The sequence below is a fragment of the Pleurodeles waltl genome, chromosome 2_2 (assembly GCF_031143425.1).
Source record: "Pleurodeles waltl isolate 20211129_DDA chromosome 2_2, aPleWal1.hap1.20221129, whole genome shotgun sequence".
Taxonomy (NCBI): Eukaryota; Metazoa; Chordata; class Amphibia; order Caudata; family Salamandridae; genus Pleurodeles; species Pleurodeles waltl.
The window spans coordinates 520923103-520944433 of record NC_090439.1 but is presented as its reverse complement, the minus strand read 5'-3'; the positions used below and the strand labels follow the sequence as shown (position 1 = coordinate 520944433).

General features: G+C 43.4%; 1 long non-coding RNA gene across 1 annotated transcript in view; it reads left to right on the top strand.

The window, feature by feature from the left end:
• Positions 1-19059, top strand: part of LOC138273520 (uncharacterized) — a 69007-nt gene extending 49948 nt beyond the window's left edge. Inside the window, exons 2-3 of the long non-coding RNA XR_011200286.1 lie at positions 9826-9885; positions 18528-19059. This is a non-coding gene — a long non-coding RNA (uncharacterized lncRNA). The remainder of the gene's footprint in view (positions 1-9825; positions 9886-18527) is intronic.
• Positions 19060-21331: the final 2272 nt, after the last annotated feature.

The window sequence follows — 21331 nt, the reverse complement described above, 5'->3', positions numbered from 1 at the left end:
AAATATTTGAGTTACCAGAGTCCAGTCCTCCTGCTACTCCTGCGAGGCCCTCAAGATGCATGATAGCCAAGACTTGCTCCTCCCATGTTGGTAGTTGTGGGAGAGGAGACGGGGGTCCACCGCCAGTCCTCTGCACAGCGATCTGGTGTCTTGATATCACGGAACGCACCTTCCCCCGTAGGTCGTTCCACCTCTTCCTGATGTCATCCATGGTTCTTGGGTGCTGTCCCACGGCGTTGACCCTGTCGACGATTCTCTGCCATAGCTCCATCTTCATTGCAATGGAGGTCTGCTGCACCTGTGATCCGAATAGCTGTGGCTCTACCCGGTAGCTCCTCCTCAGAAAACCTGGGGTGTCTCTGGGGTGCCATGGGTGTGGTGTGAGTGATATGTGTGTGGATGTGCAAGGTGATGTGTGGGGTGATGTGTTGGGGTGTGTACTGTGATGTGCGTGGATGGTGTATGGATAATGGTGTTCTATGCCTCTGATTGAGTGGCTGCTCTTTGCTTGTCTCTCAGTGCTTGGTCTCTTTTTTTTCGTTGTAAGGGGTTGTGGGTAATGTGGGTGTGTATTTCATAGTGGTATGAGTGTCAGGGTGTGGTGTGTGTATGTGGGTCAGGTGTGTGTATTTTGAATTGTCCAATGTGGTGTGGTTTTGTAAGTGTGTGTGTATTTTGAGAGCGGTGGTGTGTACTGCCAATGGTTTACCGCGGTTGAAAGACTGCTGCGTTGATTCGTGGATCATGATACTGTGGGCGTATTCCTGTTGACATGACAGTGTAGGTTTTGCTATCGCCAGTTTATCACTGACCTTTGGTGTGCCGTACTTGTGTGGGTGTCTATATTGTGGCAGTATTATCTGTGTGGGTCATAATACCCGTGGCATATTACCGCCGCGGTCACGGTATCTTGGCGTTCGGTGGCACAGTGGTAAGCAGCATTTACCGCCAGGGTTGCAATGAGGGCCTTAGTTTTAGACCAGCAACATGTAGGAAAATTGTATGTATAGAGACCTAAGTCAAAGACAGACACACATTCTTTAGGTACTACTGAATGTAGAAATATTTTTCTTTAAGAGTGTTTGGACCTTTATGTTGAATGGACAAGATCCTGCCATACCAGGTGTTTATTTCATTTGTGGGAAAAATTCCTGTTACAAACTTCCGAAAGACTGTTATGGTACATGTTACCTGGGATTAGTATTTTCAAAAACGTATCATGTGAACAATTTAACAACCTGGTCTGGAAAGAGTAACTGAATTCCAGAGTTATGACAGGACCTAGTGCAGCCGAGATTACAGGAGACATTTTTGGTGCCATCATTTCATTAGTTGGAGTGATCTTGAATGATATAAAGATTAGCAAGTTGTGAACGGGTAGTAGATAAATTATCTACTGACACAGCAGGTGCCATGTTATGGACATAGAGATGCTGGCTATGAGATCAATGGTTTTGCAAAATCGTCTTGCATTATACATTTTGCTCGCAAAGGAAGGCTGAGTCTGAAAGTTTCACATGAGGAACAAAGTTGCATGTACATACCGGATAATAGTAAAGAGATAATAACGTTTATCTTAAACATCATTAACCTAAAACATGACCTGAAAGAACTGACAGCCACTGGTGCATGGGAGGAAAAGGTAATGTTTTTTCAACCATTGGAAGCTGAGGCCAATACCATAGCACACAGCTCCCTCAGAAAGCATACTGTCTGCAAAGCAAACAGTGCCAATTCTGACAGTGCTGGTAGGGGGGCCCTTGAGCTGCCCATGTCTTAGGCACAGGCAGTGCAGGCCCCCCCCCCTGTGGCCCACAGCACTGGATGATTTTTGCAGGCCTTCTCATGGCGGGGCCCCAGCCATAAGAAGGCTGGCAATAAGCTGAGTTAGAATCAGCCAGGCTGCTTGAAACCTAGCGCCACCCTGGCTGAGAAGAACTCAGAACGCCATCGGACCATTGGGAATCACATCCTTCCAGGGTTCTTATGTGGCTATCGGACAGCTGCATTTTCTTTTGTCCAACCATCACTGTGAGGCTGGCGGTCCTTGGTCCACCAGCCTTGTAATGAGGTCCTAAGTCAGTTCTCTCTCTTCACCTTCACTGATGACACTTCTGACTGAACTTTGCTGCTTATCCAGATGCTTTGCTAACAAAGAATCCCTTAATGCTGTTCCCTTGTAGAGGTATACCTCTCTCAGCTGATTGACATTTCCTCTTGACATGTCCCTTTTTCTGGAAACAAATCTATCTTGCTGACACTCACTTTTTTATTTTTTATAGCTAGTATTCTGTAGCCCAAGATGATTTGTTTTCAAATGATTTTGTCTCCTTTTGTATTTTTGCCTACATCAGTTTATTCCCACACATGTATTTCCTAATTTGGTTAGCTTAGGCACAACCTGTGTCCCGCCCAAAATGCCATGCCATGCTTAACTGAAGTTGATGATGTTGATACGATCTGTCTTAAGATATATTTCTGTATCTCAGATAATTTAATTGGTGCTATGCATGATTCTTCTTGAATGCCTAATTGTGTTAATGCTAATTCATTTGAACTTGTTTCGCCGCTTTGGGCAGCCTATGGTGATTATATAATTTTACAATTTGATTTTATGCTTTGTCTTTTTGGTTGTAAAATTAAGCTTTGAACTTTATTCTTTATTGCAATTTTTCTTCTGTGGCCACATTGGTCATGGTGTCTAAACTGTTGGGGTGTTGTTGATATAAATTTGTGTGTGCCTTACCACACTTCTTTCTAGTTCAAAAAGTCTGTCGACCTCAGTGAAGCGTTTGTTTCCTGCAAGGGATGATAACGCACTTACAAGATAAAAACTGAGCACTAATCTAGTAAATAGCCAGAATTGAATATGGTTCAGCACAAAGCAAATAATAAAGACCATTTGATATAAGGTTGAAATGTTGACAGAACACACAAGGGTGGACTGACTTTTTAGTTTTTTATGTGGAGAGGGATACACGATTGATATCTTATGACACTATAATATTTGTTCCAGTCACATGTATTTGTATGTAGCACCAGTGCACTTTTTCCACCTTGTCACTTTGCACTGCACCATCTCTTTATAGGAGCACCTTTGATATTATGGGATTAGTATGATATTCTTGTTTTCCGTGGGAGTTAAGGGCGACACTTCACCCTTGAGGACCATTTGCGTCTGATATTGTTTAGACCTGGGTCCCTAGGTTATGGGTTATTTCCCTGTATTTTAAACAATAGTCAAAAAAATAGTCATGAAATGTAATCAGTACTGGGCAGCATTGGTAATCATTAACCACAGAAATTGGTTAAACCAGAAGGGGGATCTTAAGAAAACTATTGGATCCCTTCCCTTATTTATTGTATTATATTTAATTTATTTTATAAATTAAGCACTACTGTTCAATGTGGTGCAACAAATGCACCTTCCAGTAAAGTGTTCATGTCCAGGAAAGAAATATGACCATGATAAAAGCATGCCAACTCAAAGATATGTGTTGCGATCTTCTGAGCGGCACAGGCGGGTGCAAGAACCAGGCTTTATTAAAACCAGGTGAAGAAGATTCAATATTCTTGATGACAGATAACACAATGACAATCCCCACCAGCAGTGTCAGGCACCAGAAACCAATTGACTTACCTGGAACCAGTCATCGGAATTCGCATTGCCCACATTAAACATTCCAAACCCCAGTCACAATCCACACCTAGCTACATTCAACAAAACTAAGGCTAATAATATGTTCCCCATCTCTATAAAATGAAAAATTCACCATTTAAAGTAGGCAATGAATATTTCTTATTTAGATATATTGGAAATTTGTGTGATACCTGGTGGCCATTAGACATGTTCAGAACCATAAGAACTGTTCCTTCAAAAAATTAGCTGCCTTTTCAATATCAGAAAAAAGATATGCCAATCTTCTCTCTTGGTTACAGAAGAGAAGTGTGGACATTCAGGTGCTTTAACCTAGGGAAGGGATGTCTCAATTTAAACATAGTGGGGCTGTTTACATTGTCCAGCAAATGGATGTAAACATGGGAGCTGCCAAGGGGATCTAGAGAAGCAGTATTGAGTAAGAAAGCAGAGACAATTCCCTGTTGTTATTGATACAGTAATAGATTTACTATGTATTCAAAATTATTCAATGAACTATGCATTTTATATCATGGCAGTATCTAATCCAAATACGAGAGCCCAAAAAATGGAGAGTGAAAAAAAGCTTCAAAAAATGTGAATCTAGAGCATTTAAAATATGTTGTTTTCTGCCTGAAATTCTGCAATTTCAGCAGTTTTAAACAGTGTATTTGAGGACAAGGAATGAAATTAGAAATTGTGAATACAAAATCTGCAGTACTTAGAGTGGTAGTAGTTAATTGCTTTTAGAATCAATTTTTGGCACAGATGTTACTGTTGCCTACATCAGTGGTATCCATTTTGCAAACCTCTGACAGAAGATAGATAGCTTGGTCTCAATTCAAACGTGTGACGTGCATGGCAACACAATTACAATTTCTGTAGCATATACATGAAGCCTCCAGGCTATCTTATGTACAAACAATTATAATTCTTACTTAGAATTGGAAAGAAATCAAGCAATAGTACAAAGGGCTAAGAATGTCTTCTGTAGGCCTCTCTGGTCCCTCAAATGATGACAGCATAAACTTCCCCAAAATCAATAACAATATGAATTGAATGCACAAAGCCATTTATAACCATGAGTAACAGTACTCAAGAAGTACTGACTTATGGTTTGTAAAATGTCTCTTCACAAAGATGTGGTGGAGAGCTCAGCATATGATCATCACATGTTTCATTTGCATAGTTCTCCAACGTGCATTTCCTGCACATGTAAAACAACTACCTAGGTGTAGATATGGGAGTGGGAAGGGAGCACAAGGTGAAAATGGAAAATATCTATGTTAGCAAGTGGGTTATTGGTAGGTGGGGTATTCACCCTTAGCTATTAATAATATCACAATCAATAATAGGTCCAGTCAAGTCTCAGTAAATTAATCCTTGCTCAATCCTGGTAGTTAAGCTTAATTTAGGAGACAGTCATGTGTAAAACATTTAATACCACCAAAACCGAAAATAAGTAAAAGACACCACACATTAAAAATCCAACACCAATTTATGAAAATAGAGAATAGTTTTTATCTTTAAAATGACACAGAACAATCTAATGTAGGGAACAAACTATATGAATTTTTAAAGAATAAATCAAAAATTGCGCATTCTGTCTTAAAGTACAACTCAGGGCTATCTGGTCAGACTGGACTGCGACAAAGTGAAAGTTTTAGGTCAACCGTGATGAAGCAAGGGTCGGATAAGCAGAAGGCTAGTTCCCGGTCAAAAGTTTACCCTCGAACTTAGGGACTGATTTAGAACTCTGCGGATGGGTTACTCTGTCACAACAGTGACGGATATTTCGTCCACCGAAATCTAAATCCCATTAAATCCAATAGGATATAGATTTCTTCAGATGGGATATCCGTCACCGTTGTGATGACACAACCTGTCTGTCTATTTCTAAATCAGGCCTTTAATCTTTTTCTTGGAGCTTTTCTATTGATGACAGGCTCGTGGGCGGGTCCTCAGGTTTCTTGGAACTAAAGTTTGAGTTGACAACGGCAGCCCTATGCAGCTGGGTGAAAAGACGGGCATTGAATTCTCAGCATCAACAGTGGGTAGGCTCTTGAAGCAGTTGTCAATGGCTTTCTTCCCAACACCGAGTTGGGCTCTGCCTGAGCTTTTAGGTGGGACGAATCAGCAAGGTCAATCCAATCAGTGAATCGACATCAGTGACATCAATGCCGATCCAGTCTCCTCCTTTTTGCATTGCCACGCTAAGTGTGCTGGGTATGCTCAGATGTGGGACCTAGGTTCACTGTGCTACTGGAACCAAGCTATAGGTGGGTTAGGACCCCAACTAGGTTGAAACTGTTCTAGTTTGCATGTGTTCTGGTTCAAGGAGGACCTGGCCTGGCAGTTCGGGGTGGACTGTTCCCATGAGGAGCAGGGGCAAGGCTGATTTGCATATGACTGGGTCCAAACAGACGTGGCCTGGTAGGCAAAAAACAATGGATTGGCATGCAGCCCAAGAGACTGCCAATGGCTGAGATTAATTCAAGCATTCCATTCAAGCATTCTATCCATACTTGTTCTTTTTGCATTAAAACGACACCAGACACCAGAAATCGTCCACACGTAAGTGCATTAAGTCAGCCATATACTAGGGACTTACAGGAAGGTTGTCCTTGCTAATTAGAATTATGCCAATTACCATATACACTTTAGGGGACAGAGCACTGGCCCTGGGTATCAGAGCCAGGGCACTTTCAGTGCCAATAACCACCATCAGTCAAAAAATTGGGGTGATCAGTACAAAAATAATTACTTTCCTACATGCCCCCCATCTGAAAGGTTATGAGCAACTAACCTACACCCTGGTAGTCCTCATCATCTAAGTGGAAAAAACTGGAAAGTTCATCTGCATTGGAATGGGCAGTCCTGGGTATGTGTTACACTGTGAAGTCCATCCCCTCTAGGGAAATAGGCCACCTGAATAATTTTGGGTTCTCCTCCCTCAGTTTGAATTTGGAAGTGAGTAACACACAGGTATAGTATCAACTTCTTCAGGGACCAGACCCCTGCAAAGGCTTCCTTCTAAATGACACTCCATCTTTGGTCTCTGGGGAGTAGTCATCTGCTAATGAAGGCAACTGGTTGACCTTGGCCTTCTTCTTTTACTTGTGCCAGTACTGCCCCAATCCCTTGCTTTGAAGCATCTGTTTAACCCTAGAAGTACCACAGGCCTCCAGAGCACCACCCTAAGGACCCAAGGAGCAGGACATAACCACCTCAACTGCATCCTCATCAACACCCACTCCGTACACATGCACGCCGTCGGGGTCTGGATCCTCCTCGACTCAACCTCCCCAGATGTCGCCTTCCTCACCGAAACCTGACATCGCCACAGCTATCCCTGACGGATACAAGATTGTACGCAAGGACCACACCAATCGACCACTCCAACTACTTCCAGCGCAAGATCGCAGACATCTACGACAGCTTTACCACCCAGGGCCCCCCCACTACTCCCACCACCAGCTTGTCGACCGAAGCATCACCACGCCCCGCCCTCGTTCACTGGAACAACATCACAGATCTGCAACATCATGGCAACCATCCACTCAGGAGCATCCACAGACCCCTGCCCCCACCACATCTTCAACAAAGCCAGCAACATCATTGCACCAAAGCTCCGACATACCATCAACCGCTCCCTCGAAACCGCCACCTTCTCAGAGAGTTAGAAACACGCTGAGATCAACCCTCTAGTGAAGAAACCCTCAGGTGACCCGACAGACCTCAAGAACTATTGGCCCATCTCTCTGCTCCCTTTCCCGGCCAAAGTCATTGAAAAGGCAGTCAACATACAACTCACCACCTTCCTGGAAGCCAACAACATCCTAGACCCCTCAGTCAGGATTCAGGAGCAACCATAGCACCGAGACCGCCCTCCTCGCAGCCACAGACGACATCTGCACCCTCCTTGCCCAAGGCGAGACCGTAATTCTCCTGGACGTCTCTGCCGCCTTCGACACGGTCTCCCATGACACACTACGCACCCGAATCCACGACGCCGGCATCCGAGACTCAGCACTGCAATGGCTCTCCTCGTTCCTCACCGGCAGAACATAGAAAGTCCGACTCCCCCCCTTTCTCTAGAAGACACCAAGATCAGTTGTGGCGTCCCCCAAGGATCATCGCTGAGTCTCACCCTCTTCAACCTCTACATGGCCCCGCTGGCCACCATCGTTACAGGCCACACACTCAACATCGTCTCCTACGTCGACAACACTTCGGGCCAGATGTAGGAAAAATCCAATTTGCGAGTTGCAAATTGCGAGTCATTCCGACTCGCAATTTGCAACTCGCAAATTGGTATGCAGAACGGTGTCTCAGACACCGTCTGCAACTCGCTATGGGGTCGCAATGACCCACCTCATTAATATTAATGAGGTGGGTCGCTAATTGCGGCCCCATAGCGAGTCTAGGCACTCGCAAACATGGAGGCCTGCTGTAGTCAGCAGACCTCCATGTTCGTGACTGCTTTCAATAAAGCAGTTTTTTTTTTTTTTTTAAGTGTAGCCCGTTTTCCTTAAAGGAAAACGAGCTGCACTTAAAAGAAAAAACTAAACCTTTAGTTTTGGTTTTTTTTCAGGGCAGGCAGTGGTCCCTTGGACCACTACCTGCCCTGAAAAAAATGTTTTGGGTCCATTCACAAACTGAAAGGGGTCCCGTGGGGACCCCTTCCAATTTGCGAGTGGGTTACCATCCACTTGAAGTGGATGGTAACTGCGATACCCTTTGCGACCGCATATGCGGTCGCAAATGGTATTGCATTCCATTCCGAATCGCAAATAGGAAGGGAACACCCCTTCCTATTTGCGATTCTGAAATGCATATTGCAAGTCGGTACCGACTCGCAATATGCATTTCTGCATAGCAAAGAGGCATTTGCACCTCGCAAATGGCGATTTTCGCCATTTGCGACGTGCAAATACTTTGCTACATCTGGCCCCTACTCCCTTCCCAACAACCCGACCACCACCAAGATCAACTTCCACGAAGGAATGAAAGCAGTCGCTGCCTGGATGAAAGACAGTTGCCTCAAACTGAACTCAGACAAACCAGAACTCCTCATCCTTGGCGCAAAACCCTCAACCTGGAACGACTCCTGGCGGCCCACCGCCCTCGGAAAGGGCCCTACCCCTACCGACCACGCCTGCAACCTCGGTGCCATCTTAGACTCATCACTCTCTATGGACCGACAGGTGAGTGTCGTCTCATCAAGCTGCTTCCACACCATGCGCATGCTCCGGAAAATCTACAGGTGGATCCCTACTGAAGCCAGAAGGACCGTCACCCAGGCCCTTGTCAGCAGCCGCCTCTACTACGACAATGCACTCTACGCTGGAACCACTGCCAAGACCCGAAAAAGACTGCAATGCATCCAGAATGCCTCCACCCGTCTCATCAAGAATGCCCCCCGACACAGTTACACCTCCGCCCTTCTGAGAGACCTACACTGGCTGCCTATCAACAAGAGAATCACCTTCAAGGTCCTGACCCATGCCTACAAGGCCCTCAATGAAGTCGGATCATCCTACCTCAACCACAGACTCTCCTTCTACACTCCCGCCAGACAGCTCCACTCCGCCGACCAGGCCTTCGCCAACGTCCCCCGCATCTGGAAGACCACAGCTGGAGTAAGATCCTTCTTCCACATCGCAACCAAGACCTGGAACACCCTCCCCATCCGTCTCAGGCAGTCCCCCACCCTATCGCAGTTCAGGACGGATCTCAAGACCTGGCTCTTCGACTGATCCTCAGCACTCCTCTACTCCCAGGGTCTTGAGACCCTCACTGGTGAGTAGTCGTGCTTTACAAATCCTTGATTGATTGATGGGGCAATGCAAATTAGAGATATTAGCTAATTTGGGTTTACAACATAAACAGCATACTTCAATTACCTTGTATCATGCCGGCGGATATTTAAAAAAATGTAGGAATAAAATACGAGCATCAAAGCTTGCAGTGAATATTTAACAAATTATGAAAGGAACAAAATACAGCGGTGTGACAGGGGATACCATAATGACGACTAGTAGCCAGAGTATATGGTGCACATGATGTCTTAATTGAGTGGATTAGTGGTTGTAGGTGATGTTTTGATTTATTTTGGTTGTCTTCCTTTCGTCGAAATTCTGTCTTGTTTCACAGAGTGATCGCCATCTTCTTCTTCTTTCTTCCAGATGGGCTCTCAGGTGGCACATGTGGGAGAAAGCAGAAACAAAGCACTGATGAGCAGTCTGGTAAGTTTTCCTCTTGTTATTGTGTTTCTTTCTGTTCTGTTTTTCTTGTCCTGTTTATTGTTTTTATCTATTCTTCGGCTTCTCTCTCTCTTTTCTTCCATCTGTAACTCTCTTACTTTTCCTCTGGTTCCTTTTCTCTACTCTTCTTTATTTCTCTGTTTCTTCTATCTGTCGTTCTCTTACGTTTCCTCTTGTTCCTTTTCTCTACTCTCTTTATTTCTCTGTTTCTTCTATCTGTCGCTCTCTTATATTTTCTCTAATTCCTTTTCTCTACTCTCTTTATTTCTCTGTTTCTTCTATCTGTCGCTCTCTTACGTTTCCTCTGATTCCTTTTCCCTACTCTCTTTATTTCTTCTATCTGTCGCACTCTTAAGCCTCTGTGGCGTGCAAATTCAGGTTTACTCTGTCTATTGGCTTTACTGAAGGCTGCACAGCAGGCCATACACAACCAACCAAACAAAAATGAAATAATAAGGTAGAACTAGACAAAATATATAGAAAGCAAATACTTGCCGAAACAACACCCTCCCGCCTCCCGCTCGTCTCTGGGAGAGAAAAAAAACGCAACTCAGATTGTCCCTAATCCCATGTACCTGCTGGGGCCACGCTCTTCCTTGAGTGTGGCTGGGTCCAGGGTCGCTCTGCCTCCTGGCCCGATGCCGTCTTCTGGCAGGACGCTGGTGGTCCAGGTGCTGCCGCTGGTCCGGGTCCTGCCACCGCTGATCCGGGTGCCTCTGCTGGTCCGGGTGCCTCTGCTGGTCCGGGTCCTGCCGCTGCTGGTCCTGGTGCCTCCGCTGGTCCGGGTCCTGCCGTCGCTGTGTGTGGTGTCCCGTCTGCCACTTCCTCTGTTCCCATCCTCTCCCGGTCTACAGCGAGAAGGGCTTTACAAAGCCCTTCGTCACCTGGAAGTGGAGCTGGATAGGTTCCTGCCCGATTTACATCCAGGTCAGGAACAGTGTCCGAACTGGTGCCCCAGGGGTATAGCGGGTGCGACCGAAATGCGGTTGACCCGTCACAAGCGGATTATAAGGATGGATGTGCACATGATGCACGTCATTTTATCATTCACTTATGGGCCGATTTAAGTAGAATGTGTCTGCACTATGACCTGTTCAAATTGAAAATAGACTTGGCTATGACATCATTTTAGTGCTTTTGCAATTATCTCTGCTATCTTCCCCATCAGTTCTTCTCACAGCACCCACACAAGGTCATCAATAAGATTTTGTTTTTGAGCAAAGACCTCTCCCTTGTACTGGAAAATGCATGACCTTTAAATGAAATAATATCAAAATTTGCTGCTTCGTAATGTCCTAAGGAAACATTATTTCTTATAAAGCAGCTTTAGCAAATGAAACGCTCTAAAGAAGCTGTAGTTTGAGAGGCAGCTCACTTTCCTACTTGTAGCATGTACATGTTTCTGCAGCCTCCAACAGTATGAAACATAAGCACTATGTGGAAAGGCAACAAATTTGATTATTTTATGCAGGATGGATTAGTGGACTGATGAATGCAAGTGTTTTCCTGCTATGGCCCTGTTTCTTGATAAGGTCAGAAGACAACATTTGTCAGAAAACGTAAAATATGTACTTGAGTGTCAGAGTCTTGCACCCTGTCACAGGCAGCGGTGTCCCTAATACCGGTTAAGGAACGAAAAAGGCATAGAATGCTCAGCCAGTTTCTGAAATAGTGCATTTCATTTTTTGTTTTTGAAATGCATCTCATTTTCTTTTATTCAGATAAAGCTTTATTTACAAAGCTTTCTGTAACTGCAGTGATAACTGTAAGACTCCCATCTACTATAGTTGTGAAGACAATGGTAGCTTTTGACTACTAGCACTTAATTGTTAAAATATTTTTTCCAAAAGTTGGAAACTGTACGGTGATGATGATGCTGGAGGGGAAGTGAAGAAGAACATGAACAAACATGTTGCCCTGCAGGCAAGACTGTTGTTTGTTGTCAAAGAGGTATCATTAAGGTAAGTCGGTGACTAGAAGGTATGCCAAATCTGTGGACCTCCTGGGTAGCCCACAAAAAGTATCTTGGTATATTTTCTGGGAATCCAGATCTATTCCTGAATTTTTCCACATGATTAGCATAGGGTCAAGTTACATGCATACATTTTATTACAGGTGGACAGATAGACTTGGCAATTTAACCATAGAATTGGCTGAGGGACAGCTTGTGGGTTGATTCTTTGCAGTTTGCCTTCCTCCAATGCCCTCACTGAGGTGTGTTTGCTGGCAGGAGTCCCACAGCACCACTTTGTATAGTTGGTTTAAGGCAACCTTGCTCTCATTTTGTTTCTGCTGTCTGTACCAAGAATGTTTAGTTAAGGGACAGGATATAGGCACACTCTCTCTCTTTTTCCCCTTCTAGGTGGACCAGGAACACCGACAGCCATCAACTACACATCTTTAGCCTAGGGACAGTTCATAGGTTAATTCTTTGCAGTTTGCACTCCTCCAATGCCCTCACTGAGGTGTGTTTGCTGGCAGGAGACCCACAGCACCACTTTGTATAGTTGGTTTAAGGCAACCTTGCTCTCATTTTGTTTCTGCTGTCTGTACCAAGAATGTTTAGTTCAGGGACAGGATATAGGCACACTCTCTCTCTTTTTCCCCTTCTACGTGGACCAGGAACACCGACAGCCATCAACTACACATCTTTAGCCTAGGGACAGCTCCAAGGTTAATTCTTTGCAGTTTGCCTTCCGAAATGCCCTCACTGAGGTGCGTTTGCTGGCAGGAGACCCACAGCACCACTTTGTATAGTTGGTTTAAGGCAATCTTGCTCTCATTTTGTTTCTGCTGTCTGTGCCAATAATATTTAGTTCAGGGACAGGATGTAGGCACACTCTCTCTCTTTTTCCTCTTCCAGGTGGACCAGGAACTTTGACTGCCATCAACTACACATCTTTAGCCTAGGGACAGTTCATAGGTTAATTCTTTGCAGTTTGCCTTCCTCCAATGCCCTCACTGAGGTAGGTTGCTGGCAGGAGACCCACAGCACCACTTTGTATAGTTGGTTCAAGGCAACCTTGCTCTCATTTTGTCTGTATCAAAAATGTTTAGTTCAGGGGCAGGTTGTGGACACACTCTCTCTGTTTTTACCCTTCTAGGTGGACCAGGAAATTCGACAACCATTAAACACACATCTTTAGCCTAGGGACAGATTGTAGGTTAATCCTTTGAGTAGGCAGAGATTACCCACAAAAATAACCCATGTAACCTGGATTTTATCTAAGTGGTCATTCAGGCTTTAAATCACATGTTCATTAGAGACAACATTGTACATTTTATGCAACCAAGACTTGATGGGTAGGGCTAAGTTTTGTCTTCCACAGTCTAAGGATGCAGAACACTGCTGTGGCTAATGCTGTTGCAGTCTGTTCTCCCCATAATAAATAATCTCTGTGTACAGGTCAAAGTGACATTCAAGATCTGGCTGTGCTGTCAGACGGCCACTATGCCGACTGTATCCCTCATCTGTGGTCCGAAAGTTGTTCAATATGGTATGTTCCCAGAGCAGTTATTGAGTATGTATAGTAATTGTGGCAATTGGAACACCAGCAAGTTTTGTTATGGTCACTAGTATATTGTCTGCATAGAATAGTGCCTTGTATGCCCCCCCGCTTTGGGATAATTTGTAACAGGTAACATTGCCAAGGACTCTAGCTTAAGTATAAATAGCAAGAGAGAAAGAGGGCACTCTTGTCTAAATCCCCACTTGATGTTGAATGCTGAGGATGTATATATAGCCTTTGAACATAAACTTAAGAGGTGGTGTTTGTATAACCCTTTAACTCACACCATGATTTGCATTCAAATTCCTACTTTTTTCATGATCCGGAACAGCTATTCCCATTGAACATGGGAAATGTTTTTCTCTAAGTGGAGTGAGATCGCCAGCTTCTTCTCCTAGTTTCTTTCTGCAGGGTGTGATTTCCCTGTGACTCTTTTAAGGGTTTATACAGTAAAGAAACTAGCAGGTCTTTGTTTACTTTGAAATATTCTGCAGGGTATCAATTGACCCCTATGACCATACTGTGGGGGAAGTCCTTTGTCACTTTCCCTATTTCATCTTCCATGATTTTTTGTCATCTAGACTTTGCATCTGATCATGCATAAGCTATCGGGATAGGTCACATTGATTAGTGACCTCACAAAGTCAGTGTTTGATGAATCCTAATCATCAAGGTGCAGCACACCCTTTGTCATATTTTGAGGGTATCAACTGTGATCATGACTTGCCCAGAAAGGGTGCATTGAAGGAGGCAATATTTGCTGTAATAGAGAGGATAGCAGCGAGGATTTTGTTGTCGTCATTGTTCTTCTGAGTGCTATTAGTTCCTTCAATGTGGTATCTAGGGACGTGACTTTGGGGGGGGGCACTTTCAGCCATTTCTTTAGCAGTTTTACCAGAGACCTCGTCTGTGAAGAGGATTTGTCTAGCTCATTTTTACATCTTGTTGTGATTGTTTACTAACAGTATTGAAATCCTCACTTTCAGTGGCTGTTTTGCTTCGTTAGTAGTTGGCACTCAAAGTGAGGAATGCAGCTTAAGGCAATTAACTTTATTCCTTGTTGTAATCTGAGGGGGTACTATATAGCGTCCATCGATCTTGATTTCATCTCCCCTGCTTGCCTCCACAAAAGTGAAGAATTTATGCTAGCAGGTCCCACACACAGTGGAATAATGTGTGGATCCAAATGTATTTAACATGATCTGTCCTACTATGGCTCAGGAAATGGGCCATGCACACCCCTTCCACATTTGACCCTCAAGGCAGTGAGGGTGAGCAGTCAAAAGTATCTCAGTGAAGATGTCTGGGGAGCAGAGACCCATAACTCACATTCAAGCAGCAGACACCGTAATTCACTGTGCAGCCCAGTGCTCGTCTTTGAAAAAAGGAAGTTCTTTAATTTCATAGGAAAACAATCTACTACACAAATTACTTGTAGGTTCAGCAACAGTGTTCTACAATCTCACTTGCAGCTTCTAGTCATCTACTGTTGTAAATCCCATTTCTTAAGATGCCCTACTATCTTCGGTGTCTTAGCAGGGGTAACTGTTCATAGATAATGTGTAGACATGTGAGAATTAACTAAGCAACCATCTTGTGGGGTAACCAGCAAATCAGGATATTCATTTCTTCTGCAAAAGCATTCATGTTAGCAAATGTTTATGTTGTAAAAAAAACCTTAACTTTGTGAGTTCAAGACACAGTTTCTCAGTCTTTCATCTCAGGGCATATTTTACCTGTTGATCAGTGGTGCACCTTGGTGGGGCATTGGATGGAGTGTTCATGGTACCCTCGTATATCGCTCTAGTCACTGCCATCAAGCAGCATGGCAGGCTTGGTCAGTAGTTATGACTTTTAGACCATTTTACTAGGCAATTGTACGGTTGACACTTGAGCCGGGTTTTGACATCTTGCTATGATGTTTTAGTACCTGCACTCACATACTTTATATTTCAGCGGTCTTTGTCATCAGTTAGTACATTCTCACAGCTGAGTATGCATTACAGGGAGGAAACACAGCTTCAGGAAATCGCCAGCGTCAACTGCCACCAAGCCTGAACTCCAGCCGTACCTGCGATGCCAGATGCGGAACATAAAAGACTCTTTTATAAATTTTATTAACCAAACTATTTAATAGGCACGAGCCTTTGCCCAACAGAATTTCTTGACAGTAAGCCATCGAAGGGGTAATCTTTGCTTTCATGACTTTCATTAGGGGCAGAAGGGTCGGCCCCTTTAAAACTTTAGCTAATTTGGAAAAGGCCACCTGCAAGGCCACAGCTTTAAGTTTGATTTCCTTCTTATGTTTAACAAAACTGCCCCTGGAGTCAAAATGCACCCCTAGGTATTTGTAGGACTGGTAGGAAACAATTTAATGGTTTTTATAGTACCAGCTGAAGCCCAAGTGTTTTTTTCCTCCCAAAGGGGACCACTTTTGTTTTCAACAAGTTAACTTCTAATCGGTTTGCGGAAGTATAAATCGCGAGTTGGTTAAGCAACTGTTGAAGACCGATCTTAGTACAACTAAACAAGGTAGATCATCGGCATAAAGCAGGTGACTAAGCCTGAAGCCAACAATCTTAGGGGGATGAGAATTGACGGCGTCAAGAGATATTGACATATCTGCAATAAACAAATTAAAAAGAAGAGGAGCAAGTACACAGTCCTGTTTCACACCACGGGTGGTAGGAATTTTCCTAGATAGGGAGCAGCCATCGCCAAGCTTAATAAGGACCCCGGTGTTAGTGTGGAGTTCAATAATGGCACACAGGAGTACTGAAGGGATGCCCCAATTTTGCAATTTGGCCCATAGGGCACTCCTAGGGATCTGATCGAATGCTGCCTTGAAGTCCAGAAAACAGCAATTCAGCATCAGGCCTGACGAGATCGCCCTGTCAATAAAGATAGGAAGTGCTAATAAGTTGATTGAGGTGGTTGAGCCAGCAGAGAACCCTGTTTGGACTATGGGGATTACACCCTTCGATTCAGCCCAGACACAGAGATCCTTCAGAAAAAGGCTGGCATAGAACTTAGCCTCATTGTCCAGCAGGGCTATCATCCTGAAATTGGCAGGATCTGACCTTGAGCCATTTTTGTATAAAGGAAGAAGGATGGCACCACGCCAGAATTGTTGATGTTAAGAGGCAGTGTTCGAACAAATTTTCAAAATGATTGGCCCAAAGGAGAGGATCCTGTTTGAATAACACCTGTAGAAGACCATTGGGGCTCCAAATTGCTTAGCCCTCAAGATGACATGGGGGAGGCGTAATTGAAAGGACTTCCTTATTCCCTGCGAGGAGATTAGAGATCCTGTAGATGAGGGACACATTTTAAGTAAGGCTCGACTAAATCTATGGACCCCCTCATCCAATGATTCTGCATCCTGCTTGGTATTGGAGAAATGGGTGTTCGGGTAAGACGCCCATGCTCCTTCTGAAATGTCAACAACGCCCGTGCCCCTTTGATTACTGTTTAGGTTGTTAATAAGGGACCAAAATTTCGTGGAGTTTGGATCTTTGCTTGCGCTTAAAAGTTTAACCCAAAACTGACTGAGATATTTCTGATAGTACTCATAAACAGCCTTCCTATAATCTTTCCTCAGTTGTTTATATTCAATAAATAGACACTCAGAATCAGGGCTTTTCCTGATTGCCCTTGCTAGCCTATTCCGTACTTTCTTTAGATTCTTGGTTTCCCTGGAAACAACAAAAGACCGAGATGGGGCACAATTACGCACGGGTTGGTCAAATTTTTACCATAAAAGGCAAGAAAGTTTCACCCATGACTTAATTGGGGACGACCACAACCCAATCCCTCAGAATTAAAACAGTTAATACATTCAACCAGTACTTTGCCACTAATAGAAGCATCCCATTGTATACGCTTTAGTGATTCGAAACAAGCGCCACCACCCACTGTCCTCGTGACATCATAAACAGAAAATCTTGATTTAATAGATACAATTTGTGGACGATGGTCGCTCTCACTCCAAGAGGAATTCAGAAACCTTTCAATGCAGGGAAACAATTCAATGTTACAGATGGGTGTAATCTAAATAGGAGTGAGATCGACCATCGGACCTTGTCCACCGTGGGGGGACATCATCACATAAGCGACCATTCAAAACTCTAAAGCTCAGACTGTTGAGATGCATTACTAAGTATTCTCCCAACAGGCAGTGCAGACAGCCCTTGGGCCTTGATTGTTCGTGAATTAGCTGGCAGTTACCACAATCCGGGCCCTCAAGAGCCTCCACTGTACCTTGGAACAGGTTCGTGTTGAAATCACCAGTTATAAGGTAACTAGCGTGCGAGTAGTCCCCCACTAGATTGCCTACAATCTGCATCAGTTGAGACAATCTTCCCCTTTTTTCCTTAGATCCGGGGGCAATGTAAACATTAATTATTAGGAGGGTTTCTGCACAGTCCCATTCCTTATGACAATCCCCTGGATCCAGTTATCCTCCCAAACCAGAGGTAGTATACTCCCATCTAGTTTAACGGTCACATAAATGGCTAAACCGCCCTTGGCATGGCCATTCTTGCTCGTTCTATGAGCAGGTTTCCATATTTCTAAGTACCCTGGCAGTGGACAGCTGTGCTCAGCCCAGGTTTCCTGAAGTGAAATTATATTGTGACTATTGAAAAATGTTAAGAGGTTGGCCAAGGCAAATTTATGCACAACCCCATTGATGTTCCATGAACATAGGGACAGATATCCAGGTGTTAGAGCAGAACCACCCACCCGTAATGGTCAATGGGGGCGACCATGCAAGAGAGTGGGCAGCAACCTGTCCCGGTTGAAAAACCCCTTAGAACCAAAACCAGTGTGGGAGGTACCATTAAAAGTGGCGGAGCCACCCAGGGAACCTTTCAAGATTGAGAATGGTTTCAGAGCTGTGGGAGCCATCAAACATTGAGAATTAGGAATGGATAGTTCTGGAAATTCCAGGGCAAAAATGTTTGGTGATTAAATGTTTGACACATTGACTACCGTGTTCAATTAGATTGCTTACTTTGGATTGTTCTAAGTAAATGTGTCCTCATATTTTGTCATTTGTAATGTGTCTATTTTGCCATTTAAAATTATTAATGTTTTCTTGTCATTCTTTTTTAGGATCCTTCACCATGTCATCTTCATTTGAACATTTCAAGGTTGTGACATTTGCAGTTATTTGCTGCTGTTGCAGAGTACAACGGGAACATGGGTTAATCCTGTTAGACACACAAACTTTGGATGGCCATATCTATTATGAAAGCAACTAGGACAGTGATTAAATGAACGTTTTGAGTTTGCATTAGACTTGTTTTCAATTGAATGTTGCCACCAAGGCAATATGTGCTACTTAACTTGCTCTAACCACATGTTTAAGTCAATCCATAGCATACTCATCTCCCTTCACATTTGGCAAAATCCTAATTTTGCATTATGTGTTAGAAGCTGCTGATGTGTCTCATCATTTTAGAATGAAAATTTTGTAGCACACCACTTAAAGTTGGTTGCCACGTGCCTCCAAATACTGCCACAGAGTATTGGAAGCATCCTATGGCCAGACAATGGTGTACTGCCATGATTTTGAATAGTGGTGTTTTTGATGTGAGATTTTTATTGTGAGGCAGGTGATCTGGCTCCAGCTGATGGCATTAAACAATACCATTTTCCCTATTGAATCTGATTTTCATGATTTTATTCTGTTCTTCCACAGTGTCAAGGTCTGGAGCTGTAAACATTAAAATTACTCAGACAATTTTGGTTACTCATGGGCTCTAATTTTTAGTTTACATTTAGCAATTCTTACTTATTAATGTATGAAATGAATAAGATTTGTGGTGTTTGTTATATTTCACTGTTGTGGAAATGGGAAAAAAACATCACCTAAATGTATTTTGTGTTCTGGATTTTTTTTTTCGATTATTTGCAATTTTTTGAAATAATGATGCAAAGAGGAAATAAAACAGTAAATACTACAAGAAATACAACACCAGTTTTTGACTTTGTATTTTTCGAATTTATTTTATAAACTCAAATAAACTGATATAGGATGAAGGCAAATAGCAAAGTTGAAAACCAAAAAAAAGAGTAAATCACAGTGAATGAAACAATTATTTTAAAGGCAAAAAATGTTGAGGTCCTATTTACAAAATACAACTGACATCAAAAAGTAAATGTGTCCAGAATCAAGCCCACAAAGTGAATGGTAGTCATACACTGGAGGAAATTAGTTTTTTTGTCTCTAGATGACGTTTCTGAGTCTTGCCATCCTCTCCTAGTGGTTCAGATGGACGTCCCCTCCTGAGGGGGAAAAGCACAGTTATAGGGGCTGAGGTGGTTTCAGGTGTTTGTGCTTGTGGCAGGGCCTTTATATCTGTGACTGAGGCTGGTGGAGTGGGCGCAGATGTTGTAAGGCCACAGAAAGGGACAAATGTTGCTGGGTAAGTCCTTTACATATGGTAGTAAATATCAAACAGCATCCCAGTCAGGGAGTTCAAATTTGAGTTTAGAGTCTGCATCTCTACACTGTGCTCCCTCTGTAACTGCTTAATATCCCAGAGCTCCGTAAGGGCCTGGCCCATCACGTCTTGGGACTGCTGTAAAGATACCAAGACTTGAACAATCGTAGTCTGGCTGACAGTGAACCCAGTAACCTCACTTTGCTGGCCCAGAGATTCCCTCCACGTACCCTACACCTGCTTCTCTGTGCCCTTGAGCCAATGTGCCCCATCCCACTGGGTCCTGACTGGTTGGTGATGTTGGCTCAACAGCAGGCAGGACTGGGAGGGGGCACAGGATTTGGTAATGTTCCTTTGGACACAGGAAGTGGAGCTGTCTATTGGCTGAGGTGTTATAATAGATGGGGTGCAAGGTGTAAGTGTGGGCCGAGCGAGACTCGCTGGATCTGTCTGCCCAGACAGATCAAATGGGCCATGTTGCTCCACATCATTTGGACTTGCTGGAGTGGAGTCCTCAGTGAAGGATCCATCCTGGTCTGGAGTGAAGGTATCCTTAGTGGCAGATGGTTCCCAAATACTCTGGGAGTAGGACCTAATATGAACTACAAGAAATAACATTGTAAAATTCTGGATTATGCATCAGATGTGTTTTGAGCTACATGTGAAACAAACTGAAATTTAAAAACCAGCGTTAATAGTATGTTTAGAACTTTTGGTGTTTTTTTTGGATAATTACCCAAATGTTATAAATTACACATGAGCAAACTTTCAAAACAAGGAATGTGAAGAGATGTCCTGAAAAGAAAAATATTACTTAGGAAGTGTACATATATGACACCACACATTCAACCCAACTCAGTATAGAGGAGAAATTAGAAGTAAACCATTCCAAGACCTACCAGAATAACATTTAGATTTTATACAATTTAGTAGGATTAATGGCATTGATCATCACATGAACTTTGCTAATTAAATGTATTATCTTTGCAACATATAATCTGCATTCAACAGAACATAATTTAAAATCTTTAAGTCAACATACTTTGAGTTGTGAAACCAATTACATCAATTCAATGAAATGACAAGAAAGTGACAAAATAAAAAATTACATTAAATAATTCAATTTCCCTTCTTTGGAAAAAATGAGTTTGAGAAATGCAGACTGTGAGAAAGTAGCCTCTTTCTAGAATGGTTACCCCCACTTTTAACCTGTTTGTGAGTGTGTGTCAGTGTGTTTTTACTGTCTCACTGGGATCCTGCTAGCCAGGACCCCAGTGCTCCTAGTATGGGGCCTAATGTGTGTGTTGTCAATAGTGCTTAACTGTGTCACTAACCAGAACTCCAGTGCTTATGCTCTCTCTGCTTCCAAATTAGTCACTATAGTTTAGTGACTTCATATTCCAATTCCAATTGGCACGCTGGACCACCCCTTATAAGACCCTAGTCTATGGAACCTATGTACCCAGGGCA